This window comes from Pinus tabuliformis, chromosome 1_2 (genome assembly GCF_031772625.1).
Source record: "Pinus tabuliformis cultivar Carrire ecotype Pingquan chromosome 1_2, CPIR1, whole genome shotgun sequence".
In the NCBI taxonomy this organism is placed as follows: domain Eukaryota; kingdom Viridiplantae; phylum Streptophyta; class Pinopsida; order Pinales; family Pinaceae; genus Pinus; species Pinus tabuliformis.
In genome coordinates, this window is record NC_142298.1 from 1,026,472,460 (window position 1) to 1,026,488,086 (window position 15,627).

General features: G+C 34.8%; 1 pseudogene; it reads right to left on the bottom strand.

The window, feature by feature from the left end:
* Window positions 1–11,495: 11,495 nt before the first annotated feature.
* Window positions 11,496–15,252, bottom strand: LOC149209625 (BTB/POZ domain-containing protein At3g22104-like; annotated as a pseudogene).
* Between the last annotated feature and the right edge of the window lie 375 nt (window positions 15,253–15,627).

Consider the following 15,627-nt stretch of genomic DNA (forward strand, 5'->3'; position numbering starts at 1 on the left):
TTAGCTTTGCTAAATTATCAGCTTTTGAAAGCCAACAAGAGCAAGTGGTAGTCAGCCCAGAGTCCGATTTCTCATTCTAGACATCCTTGGTAAAACAAATGCTTCGGAAAATGGAATTTCTTGAAATTCAAAATAAGCAACTCCATTCAGAAATACACACCCTTTGTGTTAGAGTTTCAAAGGTCGAGGGGGATAATTTATCCCTTAAGAATATGTTACATGAAGCTAAAGAGCAGGAAATTCTCCATCCTCCAAATGGTGCACTGCATGCATAAATTCTTGACCTTAAAAGCAAGCAAGAAGAAATCGAATCCCAACAAGCCACCTTCAAACAAGAAACGAAGACACACATCAATTCTTGGGTACAGGCAGTTCGAGGGAAGGATAAAACTCCTACCCCTCTTGCAGCAGTTGAGGAGGTGGTGCAAGCAAAACTTGGGGAAGAACATAACAGATGGACAAGAGAATTGAATCTCAAGGTGAGAGGTCTCCCGTTACCCCACCCCTCTCCGGATTATGGAAGTGGGGGCTAGGTTCCTTGGGGACACCCTTAGCCTCCCCGATATAGCTTTGGACAGAGCTCGGTTGGGCTACGACTCCACTCTCTTCCTCAGGTTTCAGATTGCATCTGTGCGACTCTATCCCCTCGGGGCTAAGCAGAAATTGTTTTCTCTTCCCAATAGGATTTTCTCGCACAAGGACCTCTCTCGAGCACAAGTTGTGGAACTTAAACAATCAAGAGAACAAGTTATGGCAGCACAAAGGCAGGGAAATGGGTGGTTATCAGAAATCTCTGGGAAGCCATTCGGGACTCCTTCCCACCTGGGTGGAAACCTCGAACTAGAGTTTCCAAATGACATGCCCGCTTGGGGAGGCGACATAGTACATGCATTTCTATCCATTGTTGGAATGGCAATGGATCTTTCTGGTCATCATCGGGACTCTTGTATGATGCTCTCGAATCAACTAACATCCTCTTCGTGACCAAGACTCATGCGAGCCCTGTTCGACCCCTCCCATATATTGCAGGTTACCATTGGATCTAAGTTTGCAGGCAGGAGATGAGGAGCTAAAGAGGGGTCAGAGGATTAGGTGGAGTTGCTTGTTTGGTTAGTGACTCACTCTGGAATAGGGTATCTTTGGTAGCCGAAGATGAGTTTTCCAAGTTTATGTGGATTCAGATTAGTGTCAGAGTCTCTCCTTTGAGGGACATCTACATTGCAGTTTGTTACTTCCCCCTAGCCTCTTCACCATTCGCTGTCCATAATTGCTCAAATGCAGATCCATTTATAGACTTGTACACTGACATCACCCAGTACTGTGCTGTTGGGGAAGTCATCCTCCTAGGTGACTTCAATGCTCGCACTAGAGATCTCCAGATCACTCTCCACGACCAATCAGAGGATGTATTTTGTACCCAGGGGATAGATCCAGATTCAATAGGGCTTCATCAGATATCAAATGATACTTTAGGGCCCATTACAATCTACGGTAACCATCTATTGTAGTTGGGGAAATCTCAGAAGTTTTTGATTCTAAATGGTCTCCCTTGTTTCCCGAAATCTCGCTTTTTCACTTGCCAACCATATGGCGAGGGTGCGAGTGTAGTTGATTATCCATAACCTACTCCATTTTATTCGCCATCTCTCAGTCTCCCCCATTCCCCTTGATGATCAAGCACTTCTTTCCTTCTCTCTTCAGTTTGACCCTCCCCTCGGGGCCCACCCCAAAAACCTTTCGATTTGACGAAGGAAACCCTGACATTTTCTCCTCTACCCTACGCATGATGCTCCCATCAAAAACCCAATTCTCCTTGCTTGACCATGCTTCCACTAAATACACTTGTCTTTCAACGGCCATTTGGGAAGTAGCACTCAAATCCTTCCCCCACTCCACTCGTTCCACTTCCATTTCCCCTAAAGTTGGAAACAATGTAAACTTTGAAATGGGAACTCTGCCCAATAAACCCCTAAAAAACATCAAAAACAATGCTAAAAACAAAAAGTGTTGATGCTAGAATAACACCTTTATTTTTCTAGGGTAAATTTTGAACATGTTTTAAAAATGGCGGTGAAAACCAAATTTTTGTGCAAAAATTGTCCAACAAACACCCTCAAAATGAAAAATGTTGATGTTTGAATAACATTTTTTTTTCAAGGGTAATATTTCGACATTTCGAAATAATGGCGTAAAATATTTTATTATGACCCTCAAAAACATTAAAATTTCGAAAAAATAATGAAAACATAAAATAAAATAAAAAAATTAAAACAATGAAAAAACACAAAACAAAATAAAAGTTAAAAAAATAACAAAACATAAATTAAAGTATATACTAAAAACAAAACACAAAAAAAAACCAGAAAAAAAAAAATGTAAAAAGCAAATAAAAATGTAAAAAGCAAATAAAAAAACTCAAAAATTATATACAAATAAAAAGTAAAAAAAACATATTTTACAAAAATGGAAAAAAATAAAATAAAATCTTGTAAACCATAAAAAAAAATTGGCAACAGAAAAGAAAAAAAACAAAAATATGGAAAAGAAAAAAAAATTAAAATAAACTGTAAAATTAAGTAGGTAAAAATAAATAAATAAATAAATAAAAAGCATTAACCAAAAACTAAAAAAAATAGAAAATTAAAAACAAACTAGATTTAAAAAAAAATAGAAAATTAACAAAATAGAAAAATTCAAGACTACTAAAATTAAGATTAAAATGTTGATTACTTAGAAAATATATATAAAAAAGACAAAAAAATAAAATAAAAAATGTTAAAAGAAAATTATCTCATAAACCATAAAAGGATTTGGTAAAAAAACAAAAAAAAAAAAACAAATTTAAAAAAATATAAATATAAAATTAAGTAAATAAAAAATAAAAAATAAAAAAAAAAACATTAACAAAAATTAGCAAAAAATAAATAAATAAATAAAACTAGATTAAAAAAAAACAAATAGAAAATTAACAAGAAAAAGAAAAACTAATAAACTTAATATTAAAAACATTTAAAAGAAAAACTAAAAAAATAAAAAAATAAAATAAAAATAAGAACTTTAATAACAATATGAAAATTTTAAACATATATATGTGAAATATGTGTTTTTGATTAAAAAAAGAAATCAAATATTTTTTCGTTAAACTTACACTTTATATTAAAAATAAACAAAATTTAAATTTAATATATATATATATATATATATATATATATATATAATAAAAAATAAAAAATAAAAATTAAATTTGTTTTTTAAACCATTTGTTTTTATTTAAAAAAAAATAGTTTACTAAAAAAAATAAACCAATTTTTTTTATTAAAAAAAATTAATCAAGTTTTTTTTAAATAAAAAAAATATTATTAAAAAAAAATTACAGGCGGCCAGGGCTAAGAAGGCAATTCTCGGAATCGCCTCCCCGCCCTTCGGCCACCCGTGGTGTTGCGGCCATGGGCGGAGGTCCTGCACGCAGGCCCCTCCACCCATGGCTGTGCCACCACGGGCAGCGGGGGAACGGGGAGGTGATTCTCGGAATCAGAATCGCCTCCCCGGCTCCCTTTCGCCTGTGGTGGCACGACCGTGGGTGTAGGGCCTGCCCTCCACCCACAGCCACACCACCACGAGTGGTCGGTGGGCAGGGAGGCGATTCTCGGAATCGCCACCCCACCCACCGGCCGCCCATGGTGGTGCAGCCGCGGGCAGAGGACCTAGGTGGCTGAGTAGGCGGAGGGGAAATTCCCGCCCGACCGCCCATAATTTTTTTAATAATATTTTTTTTAACAAAAAAAAGTTTGTTTAAATTTTTTAATTATATTTTTGAAAACAAACAAACAAACAAACTCGTTTAAAAAAAATTAAATTTTTTTAATAATTTGTTTTTTGAAATAAACAAAAACGAAAAACAAAAAGCAAAATGGTTTATATATTTTTTTAAATTTGTTAATATATTTTTTTTTAAATAAAAAAACAATTTGTTTTAACAAAAAAATTAAAATTAAAATTTTTTTATTTTTTTTGTTTTTTAAATAAAAAATGTAAGTTCAACATTTATTTTTTGTTTTTTATTTTTTTTTTCAAAATAAAAAAACAGATGTTTATTTATAAATTTTAAATGGTTTTTAATTTTTTTGTTTATTTTTTCAACCTAAAAGCAAATATATTTTAAATTATTATTATTTTTTAATTTGAGTTTATTTTTGTTTTTTCAGTTTTTTTAAAAATGTTTTTAATATTAATTTTACTAGTTATTTATTTTGTTAATTTTCTATTTTTTTAAATCTCGTTTGTTTTTAATTTTTTTCTTGTTTTTGTTAATGTTTTATTTAATTTTTCTATTTTGACTTACTTAATTTTATAATTTTTTTTTTTTTTTTTTTATTATGTTTTTTTTTCCAAATTCTTTTATGGTTTATGAGATAATTTTTTTTTTTACACTATCTATATATATATATATATATATAGTTATTTTTTAAGTAATCAACATTTAAAAAAATAAAAATAAAACAACTTGAAAATTCGTTAAATAATCATAATTTAAAAAGAAATGGACATAATAATTTTTAAAGTGTGAAAAATAAGTCCTCTAAAAAAAGGTATGATGTATCAACATGTTGCATCAACAAGTTTTGAAATCAGCATGAAAATCACTAACATTTAAAAACAGATATTTATATTTGTTACATAAGAAAATTTAAATTTTCAAAAATATGCTCCAAAAAAAAAAAAGAATTGTATTCTGCGTCACCACTTTTCAAAATTGCATCACGTTTTTACTACCTCTATGAAATGGGCAACCGTATCGGTTATTTAAAGTGTCAAAAACTATGTTCTAAAAAAAGTATGTGTGTTCTGCATCGCCCCTTTTCAAAATCGGGTCAATTTTTTGCTATCTCTACGAAACAGGGAACAGTATCAGTCCCTGTTTCAAAGTTTACATTGTTTGGATCTTGCCCCATGAACAAATGGTACGGTGATGAATGCAAGACTCTACATTGAGAACTTCGATATGCTTTCACCCACTCTCAACCCTTCTACTCTGACCTCAAAGCTTCTTATCGTCATCTCCTTTGTCACAAGAAACTACTCTTTGTCTCCCATAGAAGACGAGAAATTTTTGCTCTCCTTGCCCACTCCCCTAAACAATTTTGGCGTACCATCCTTCCCTGACGCTCCCCTCTTCCACCTAACCTCGACCCTACATCCATGTTCTCTCACACTTCCAACCTTTATGATATTCTTGGACAGGCCCAAATTCATGCTACCTCCCCACCCTCTTCTTGTTATCTATTCTCAAACAGAGATATTAGAGAGGGAAATTGGGTGATGAATAACAACAAAGCAGCTGATGAGGAAGGCTACCAAGCAGAGTTCTTTAAGCACAATTTTCGTGCTTTGGTTAGCTACTTGGCTGATCTCTTCAACCATGTAGTCCATGAAGGTTTTCCATCGACATGGGCACACTACATCATCCATCCGATCCACAAATTAGGTTCCAACTCAAATCCCAATAACTACAAAACAATCATGGTGGGTCACACGTTCTCGAAGTTGTATGCTACTATTCTACATAGGAAGCTCTCTAGCGACCTTGAGCAGAGACAACTCAGAGCTAGGGGACAGGCGAGTCTTCGACCAGATCATGAGACCATTGACCACATCTTCACCCTTCGTGCCATGATTGAGGAGACACGACACCGCTCTTCAAAAGTCTACAGTTGTTTTGTAGATTTTCAAAAAGATTTTGACTCCGTTCCAGAGACTCAAAGATATTGGCATCTCTCCAACCCTATTGATCCCTATTATGCGCCTATATGAGTTCATTTTTTGTTGTCTTCACGCAACCCATGGGATGTTTGATTTCATTTGAAGCACTATTGGGGTTAAACAAGGTTGCCCACTGTCCCCTACCCTGTTTGGGATATATATTTATGAGTTGGTAGCATTTCTACACGAGCATATCCAGGACACTGATGGCTGCCTTTTTCACCAGGTTCTGATATCTATTCTACTCTTTGTTGACGACATGGTCCTCCTCTCCTCATCTCTAGAAGGATTACAGAGGCAGCTGGATGCCTTAGCTCTGTTTTGTGACCATCAACAATTGACAGTCAACCTGGGTAAAAGCAAGGTTATGATCTTCAATGGGGTGAAGAAAACCTCAGACCTTCACTTTCTATTCAAAGGGGAGGAGATTGAGATCACCAGCACATATACTTACTTGGGGGTGCAATTCTCACGTCCTCACTTCATTTTACGACCAGCTGTTCAGCCTCGGATCAACAAAGGATATGGATCCTTAGCCCTTCTTCAGAGACAGTGCTTTCGACATCACTTCAGGACATCTTGTCCAAGATGAGCCTCATGGACACCTTGATTCATCCCACTGTTCTGTATGGCTTAGAGATTTGGGGACCGTCTTTACTTGAGTTAGACTGGGCTTCAGCTGAGAGAGTCCATATTCTTCTTCTCCACCGCATCATTAGGTGCAAAATGATAGTGCCACAACACATCATCCTTGCAGAGTTTGGAGCTAAGCCCTTTCGTCTTGAGATGGTCTTCAGATTGATTTCATTCCTGCATCATGTCCATAGCTTGCCAGACTCGATAAAGAGTAGGGACCATTATCCTTACTTGGCATATTACTCTTATGTGACTATTGTCCATTCCAAGGCAGATGTTGGTTTATAGGAGTTTCAAACCTCTTAGAGTTAGTGGGAATTCAGTTGGATCGTCTCCCTCCTTTCTGATATTCCTTAGATGCTCCTAGCCACCTTTTACCTACTAGACAGGAGCTACACAAGATCATGAGGGAGGACATCTACAGGCAGTTCATCTAGGTCACCTGGGTCAATCCTCTAGGAGGATTGCGCCCAAAGATGGCCTTCTACATTGATCACTTCTTGGAGTTGAGAGACGGACTCATTGTTCGACCCCAGTATATGTTTCACCATTGGATGCATGCTCTTCGTATTCCTCTAGGCCAGTTCAGAGCAGGTCCTCATAGACTTCGGGTAGAGACAGACCACCAGGTGGATAGACTAGATAGATTCTGCCAGGTATGTCATTTAGAGGAAGTGGAGACCGAGGTGCACTTCATCCTTGGTTTCCCTGTCTACTATGAGATCAGAGGAAGGTTTCATTGCTTTTTCAAAGATTCTCGGACCCTTGCTGACCTTTTCAGGTACCTCGATCAGATATGTTTGGCCCTATATATGCAAGAGGCTCTTAAGTTCTGAGCGCATATTCTTTAGCCTCCCATCAGAATAGACCCCACATACAGGATCACGACATTTTTCAGGGTACTACCTTTAGACAATGGTACCTCAAAACATATCTTGCTCAACTTTCACTTGTGGCGTTAATATGTTTTCTAGGGACGTTACAGGCAACAGATCTAAGAATATCTCTCATACGTGATCCTTCCAAGTGGGTGTTAGGGTGGGACATCAACCTTTTGACTGCAATCTACTTTGTACGTTCGGTTCTTTTTGTCTAGTCCTACCCGTGTTCTAGATTGAAATGAATTCAAAATTGTAGACTGCATATGAAGCTAATTTATAGCGTAGAGTAATTAATATTGTTGGTCACATATTATGTGCAAGGTTTGTGCATGCCCATAAAAGGACCTGTGTTTGCCACATCATTCAGTCCATTGGTGATGATAATTGTGGCAGTCATGGGATCTATTATTCTCTTTGAAAATATTTATTTGGGCAGGTTTGTAATTTGTGTGGTGTGTTTTTTAGGTGGTCTGAGTTTTTCAGAAATTATATGATATGTGGAACTGCAGCGGCCAGGATCTAAGCTGATCTTTAACATGATTAGATTGTTTAACATTTGCTGAAATTGAAAGGATATTAGCAATCGTCACAAATAACCCGATTTAAATTTCTAATTAGTTACACCAATCCACTTAATGTAGTGTGATGGGAGGAGTTATGATCACAACAGGGCTATACATGGTTCTGTGGAGAAAATTGAGGGACACCAAGGCCTCGAGATGAAAATCATTCAGAAGCGCTTCCTAGTTTTGAAGAAATACTCTCACAAAATGAAAATAAGGCAGATGACATAGAAGCTACGTCGAACGAGGCCATGGATAAGCGGCATTAGCCTTTTGAATCATATGGAAAGGAACAACTTTCAGTACAATGTGTCAATTTGGCAAATGGTTATGTAAACCTATTGAAATAAGGGGTTATTAGTATTATTAGTTATTTAATTACATATATTATATCTTATTTAGAAATTTATGTATATATTATGGAAAAATTAATTTTTTTATTTAGTTTTATATATATTCTATTTAACATTTAAAAATACACTTTAAATCATGAAAATTAACACATTGTATTTTGCAAAAAATGTATGTGAAAAAATTTGATTCTCATACTTAAAATAGATTTATGTTAATTTTTATCCTAAATAAGATATTATTTATAAATATTATAAATTATTTGTGATAATTTATTAAATATTTATAAATATCATACTTAAAATAAATTTGTGTTAATTTTTATCCTAAATAAGATATTATTTATAAATATTATAAATTATTTGTGATAATTTATTAAATATTTATAAATATTATAAATGATTTGTGATAATTTATTAAATTACTATAGTTTATATAGTTGATTTTTATTGCTAATCGTTTTAGTTTTTATAAAAATTTAATTTATTATTTGTGGAAATTAAATTTCGATGAAGTGTAAAATGAAGAATATTTAAACTATTGAAGTTACGAATCTTTAATTCTTTAAAAATATATACCATAAATATTAGCGAATTCATAGTAACTTGATAAAAAATTATTCAATGTCCTATATTAAAATGGATAAAATACTTATAAACACCATTGTAAACAATGAAGTGAAATTTTTGACATTTCTTCCCGCATGTTACTTCAATATTTACATGGTTAAAATAAAATCACCCAAAAACGCATATCACATGTATTTATATAAAACGATACATGCTTAGTCCTTCACGTATAAGTTTGAACATAAGTGTATAAAGATAGAGATTACAGTGATAAACAAAGATCACATATATTTTTATATAAAATAATATAAGTGAAGGGTTGTTTGTCTAGTTTTTTTGGAATACGTTTGAATATAAATGAAGTGTTGTTTGTCAAGTTTTTTTTGGAATAAGTTTGAATATAATTGTATGTTAAACTAGCATTGGTATGAAACACCGCAAAGGAAATGTTATAAGCTGGTAACGTACATGGAAGAAGAATATAGATGAAAAAAAGTGATATGTTAGGTGATCTAATTATAGCTAAATTTGAATGAAAAAATAAATCTTAATATTAAATGTAATACAATCAAACAATCTACTCAAAATAGAGGTATGCACAACTTCATTCCCAAGTGCTCAATGCAAGAACTTACTTTCATTAAAAATTGCATCCCAGACCAGACCTTTGTCTTTTGTTGCCTCATCTAGACTGAACCCTTCACCCCCATATGGTAATGGTTCTAGATCATATTTTGTGCAAGTATTTTCCAACAGCGTTTCCATTTATACATGTCTCAATTAGCATAATTAAAGGGCTGGTTCTTTTGATAAGGCTCTCTGGTAGTGCAAATTTCCTATTCTGCAATCAATTATGCATCATATGCATCCATAAATTATTCCCATAAAATATTGTTCCCTAGGTGCTTGAAAGACAACCCCTCATGTTTGCAAATGGCAGTGTAAACACAGTGTGCCTAAAACTTTCATCAAGGACCAAGTTAATCCTTCTTTATTCTTTGGAACCTTAAATGCAATATCCTTGAGAGTGTAGTAAAAATTGGGCACAGGGAGTATAGGAAGCTCTTCACAAGGGGCCATGGTCTTCCTTTCTTCCATTTATGACCTTCAAGAAAATCTTCTAAACCAAGTTTATTCTTTTTGTTACCAAATCCAAAAATTGCTAGTAGAACTTGCTTTGAATTTTTGGGTTCCAGTCCTTGTGCGTTTGAACTTCTCATCACATTTTCCTAGTCAAATCTCTTTGATTCACAACACTCTCTTTAGTCCTATATTAGTTTTCAAAGAATCCTCATCAATTTCATTTGTTGCTTTATTTTTTTACCATTATTATTGTTTTATTGTTTTACTGCTTCCCTAAACCTATAAACTCTTCTTATCCTCTTTGGACATACAACATTTGAAGACATGTTCCTTGTAGCCCATGCCCTAGTTTTCTGTAAGAGGAAAACGCCCCCAAAAGAATTTTATTAACTTGTTAGCCTCCACATTATCGTCATGATTGCCATATATTACTCCCTCAATATTTTTCTATTGCTTCCATCCCAAACATGCTCGTAAAAGAGAATAGTAATTCTGATCTGTAGGGGAAATATAACAAACATCATGATTCCCCTACAATATTTGAACCCAAATCTCCATCCTATAGCAGGGAGATGCATTTTTGCTTTTATGCGAGTTTGTTTCTATACAGTCTTGTGAAAATAGAGATTATAGTTAAGGGTTGTTCAAGGAAAATATTCAACATCAAAGTTTTCTACTTTTGCAAGAGATTCCCATGATTGAGCTGATATGCACCCTAACCTGCTCTGTTGTAGAAGTTTTCTTTGTGTTAGATGGGGTTCAATATCATCATCATCATCTAGAATAAGGATATCCCGAAGTAGCCATAAATTTCCTTTCCTATAAGGAACTTTTCTTCTAAATCCACAAGATCTCAAAAAAGACTATGATGGGATGTTTGACATTTTTTTTTTAAACGGAGCTCGATGATGGATTGTAGAAAGCTCAACTTGGGACCATATTTTCAATGCTTTAATTCTAGAGTGCTTCAAGTGGAGAAATCCCCAATTCCCTTGTGCTTTGATTACATGTGTGAAATGCTATATTCAAAAAATTACATCTTGTATTGACTCATGGTATTGGGTATCTACATGAAGGTCTCAATTTTAATGAAGAGATAATCAATCATTGAGTTGTTTAGTGCAAGTGAAATGCGATAACCTCTTCTTGTTAACATTGAAAAAATGTGTAAGGTTAGGTCATGTGGATCCATGTGTAGTTGTGGAAGGTGTCGTGCGGATCTGTGTGTATATATTTTCATAGTGAAATGATGAGCGAACCTGTTCAACCCTACAATAAACAATACAATCAACCCTTCAAGCCAGCAAAGAGGAATCCTTTAAGGAGAAAGAGAACAAATACCAATATAAGTGCTACAAACATAGCTGGTAGTGATTCTCCTTCTGTAATGTGTTTTTCCTGTATGAGTTGCTTAACTAACATGTCACTATGTAACAAAAGGAAAACATCAATTAGGCATTGAGATATTAGATTAGAGGAACCAGGCTTGCATGAGCATTTTGAAGACCGTTGTATCTCTCCAAGAATAGCCAAAAAATTCATTTTTTCAAATATACATTGTTCAACCAATCCAACAATGCCCTACATGTTATATTTACGATACAAGATGAATCGATTCAATTGACATTGAATTTCATTTCTTTTATGCCTTATCATGAACAAAGCTTTGGAAATCTATGGTTGGTATGGCTGTCGTTGTTTTTAATTTTGACACTAGTGAGTCTTGACATTTGAGAATGAATTTTTTTGCAGACTTTCTCCAACTCCCTCAATCTCCACTACATCACCTACAGGTCTACCTTCAGCTCTTGATTTTCCTCACAAATCACAAAACTATATTCAAGCTCTTTTGAGTACAAAGTTACTGGGTTGTTGGGTGTGACTTCTTGTTCCTAAGGAAAATGCCTCCCTCTATCACTATTGGAATGAAAGGAATCTGAACTTTTCACTTAATAACCATCAATTGTGCTTCTCAACTTTTCTTATTGCAATAGTAGGACCTGTATTTCTATTCTCGATCGAAATCTGGAATTTTGTGCAAAGTGTTTACTTGCTTCCAAAGAGAGTATGTGGTAATTGATCGATTTTCAAAGGCCCATTTCTTCTTCTTCAGACAACGTTCGGTGTACCTGTTCAAAAAAAAAATTTAGATCATTCTAATGTAGGGAAAAAATCATATTCAAGGACATCTTTTTACTAGCAACATAGATTCTGAGAATCACAATTTCTCAAACAAGCTTCTATTAAACATACTTAGTTGTACTTCAATTATAAGAAATCAATATAAGTGTTAATGAAACTAAGGTTAAGAATTATGTTCACATTATGAACGATTCGGGTCAAATGAAGGAAACCATAGCTATTGATACATGCTTAGTTTTAAGGCTTATTTCAAAGAAACCAATTGTATTGACTTAGATTTTATGAAAAATTCTCATGTTCTTAACTTCTGACATGAGCTTAAATTCAAAGAAAAAAGATTGTATTGACTCAGATTTTCTGAAAAATTCTCATGTTCTTAACTTCTGACTTGAGCTTAAATTCAAAGAACCAAGTGGCATTGATTGAGGTTGCATTAATGACCCAAGTTAAAGAATTCAGGTTTGACTTAAAGAATCCACAATAGTTGTCAAGAATAAACATGAGAAGACTTGTTGCATTTGTGTGTCAGTCATAGTGAGAGAACCCACTAGTATAGATTCAGACCAAGTTAAAAGCCTCATTGATAACAACATACAATTGGCACACATTCACGCTGAAATAATGAAACACATTTTAATAATTTGATCTTGGATTCAAGAAACTCGTGCATATTCTCTCAGGCTAGGATCAAAAATTACTTTCAATTGATTCTGACTTAATTCATTAAAATGTACAATATTAACTCAGGTTACTATATGGAAGGCATGTATACGATTCAAAAAACACAAACCCAATTGATATGAAGCTAGTTTAAGAAACTATTCATATTAATGAAAGCTTACTTGGATCATTTTTTGGAATGGTTGAGCTTATATTAAATAATATATTTGGTGTTAATCCATTCACCAAAGACCCCCTTGTATAACTTGGTCTTTAAGTAAGAAATCTATTGCCACTATTATTCAGGTCAGATTAAAGAATTTGATTTTAGTGTCATAAGTAGAATTTGAATAACATTTTTGCAATTAGCGACAATACTTGAAAAACCATTTATAATATTAACTCGGGCTAGATTAATGAACCTATTTACACCAATCTAGACAGAAATGAAATAAATCTCATTTGTACTATTTGATTTTGAGTTTTGGGCAGGTAAAACTCAGAAATCAAATGACACTCAAAACTTCTTAATCACCCATGTTCTCATAGTTCATGGGTTCTTACCCACTTATGGTTCCACTCATAGAAATCCACATGACACAGGGAACTCTCTAATCACCTAACCCAATAGCCAAGGTGAATAGTAACCTCCCCCATAGGGGGAGGAAGATAGAAAATTCCCATTAATTTTCCTTTGTATTTTTATCTGAGGTCAACTGAAAGAACCTAACTCTGGTATTCATTTGAGTTAGATTAAAGAACCCATTTAAGTTGAGAAGTCAAAGAACCTTTTCTGTGATTAGGACTTTCTTATAGTTAGCCCATTGATAGTGTTTATTCAGGCCAAACAGAAAAACTTATTTGTGTTGATTCATACAATTTTGATGAAAACATTCATATGATTGGGAATTCCTATTAAGATCCATTGTTGTAGGTAAGGATTTAGGGCACATCAAAGAAATTAATTGTAATGGCTCAGCCTAGCTCGAAACAATTTTAAAAAATAAAACAAATTGTATCTATGGAGGTGATATTAAAGAGTATATTTTAGAGAATCCATCTAGGGCTTACCTCAAGATACATATCCAAGGCTCTGTAAAGAAAATCACAGGAATTTGTGGCATCATCTGGTAATGATTCAAGAAGAAACTAAATTTTGGAGGGCTTGATATTGACATCAGGGGCCACCTCTGTAATTTACTTGTACATGAGGATACCCACCCTCTTCAACTGACTCTGGTAGAAAATGCCAGAAGTGGGAATCGATGGTGCTAGTGGGAAATTGAGGCACAAAAACCATCACCTAATCCATGAGGAAAATCTACACATATCTAATAACAAGATCCACATCATAGAGGTACCCTTCCCTTGGGGTGAAGGAATCAATGTGTTATCTAATGTAGCATTGTTCAACTATGATCTAATCATATTGTCTAGTTGTTTCTTGCATAATTTAGAGGCATTTAACATAGTGGCCACTCTTAGGATCCCAAACAAGCTCTTTCATGTGACTGCTACTCTCTCCAAAGAATGAAGCAAACCCACAACAGTTTCAAGAACTTCCCTCTGCACTTTCTGGGCATAGCAGTGCATAATCTGCTCATCCCTCCCACATTTTTTCTTGGGGGATATGGAGCTGTATCCAAGCATGGGAAAGGTAGACTTCAAGTAATGTGAAAGAAATCTGTTGATAACCCAGTTGTCCATTTGTGGGCAATCATGGTTTTGACAATTCTTTCCATCAGATACATACTCAATGATGACAAATCTTCAAACCACCACCCCATTTTAGTTTTTGAGCTCTCAGAGCTTCTCGTATCACAAGAATACTGAATCCCAATACTATCAGGAGAAGATGAGGTAGGAATGGTATCACATTTAGCATTCATTCTTTCTATGAGTACATCAATACATCTATAAATAATCCCTATAGAATCTGTTGTCAATACCATAGCCTCACAATCCTTCAATGCATTTATCAATTCCTTCCAACTCTAGAAGGCCAAGCCCTTGATAAAATCCTCTGTTCGCCTCACTAGGTTCCCTTCTTGGATCTCTTCTATCATCTCTAGATACTCGGCCACACAACAAAGCTTGCATATGTTGGTGGACGTGATCTCAATGTTGTTGATCCCATTGTAGCAGAACCTGCCCACCAGCTCAAATGCCTCGACGCCTCCTGGTAAATCATGAAGTATCACTTTGCATGACTTCACTTGCCTTGCCTGACCTCCTCTTGTTGCTGCCTTGTTGAACAACTTGATCAGCCTCCCTGAGAAGGAAAGTAGTGTTTTCTATAAGAAATCCAATCACGCCCCCAATTCATCTCAGGATACCCACCACCCACAAAAATAACAATCAATCCATTTCAACATACCTACCACCTAAAAAATAGCATAACTAACATAAACCCATCCTAACCCTCAATCTCAAGCCCCAAGAGCTAAAGAAAACTCAAAATGTAAGTAAAGCAAGTTCTAGAGCACCTTTCTTTTCTCTTGCCCAATAAAAGCAAAGAAAAATAGAAGGATAGGATAACAATACCTTGTCTAGAAATAATGTTTCTTCTCCATTGACATTCACCTCCAAATCACATACAGGGTGCATGTTGCTCTCCATTCACATCCCTTCCTTCAACTTCCTTAATAATCCAATGAAGGACCAATTTGAATGGACCAATTCCTTCATTATTTAGGTAGGAATGAGGAAGCCTTAATCCTTAATCCAATCACTGCCTCATGGATTAATTAAGAATGGAATGGACTAAACCTGCCAGTCTAATGACCTTTCTTGCCCACCGATCCTGCATCGTACACTAGGAAGGTGATGCTAGCGCTAAGTCTTCACAGAGCACCTGATGTCAAGCTAAGTTGGTAGAATTCGCTATAAGTAGGCTAAATTCTGGCAGAGGAGAAAGGAGTCGTTCTTCACCTTGCAAACCCAGTTGTAGATTTTGTTTCACATCATCGCCTCTCCTACAGG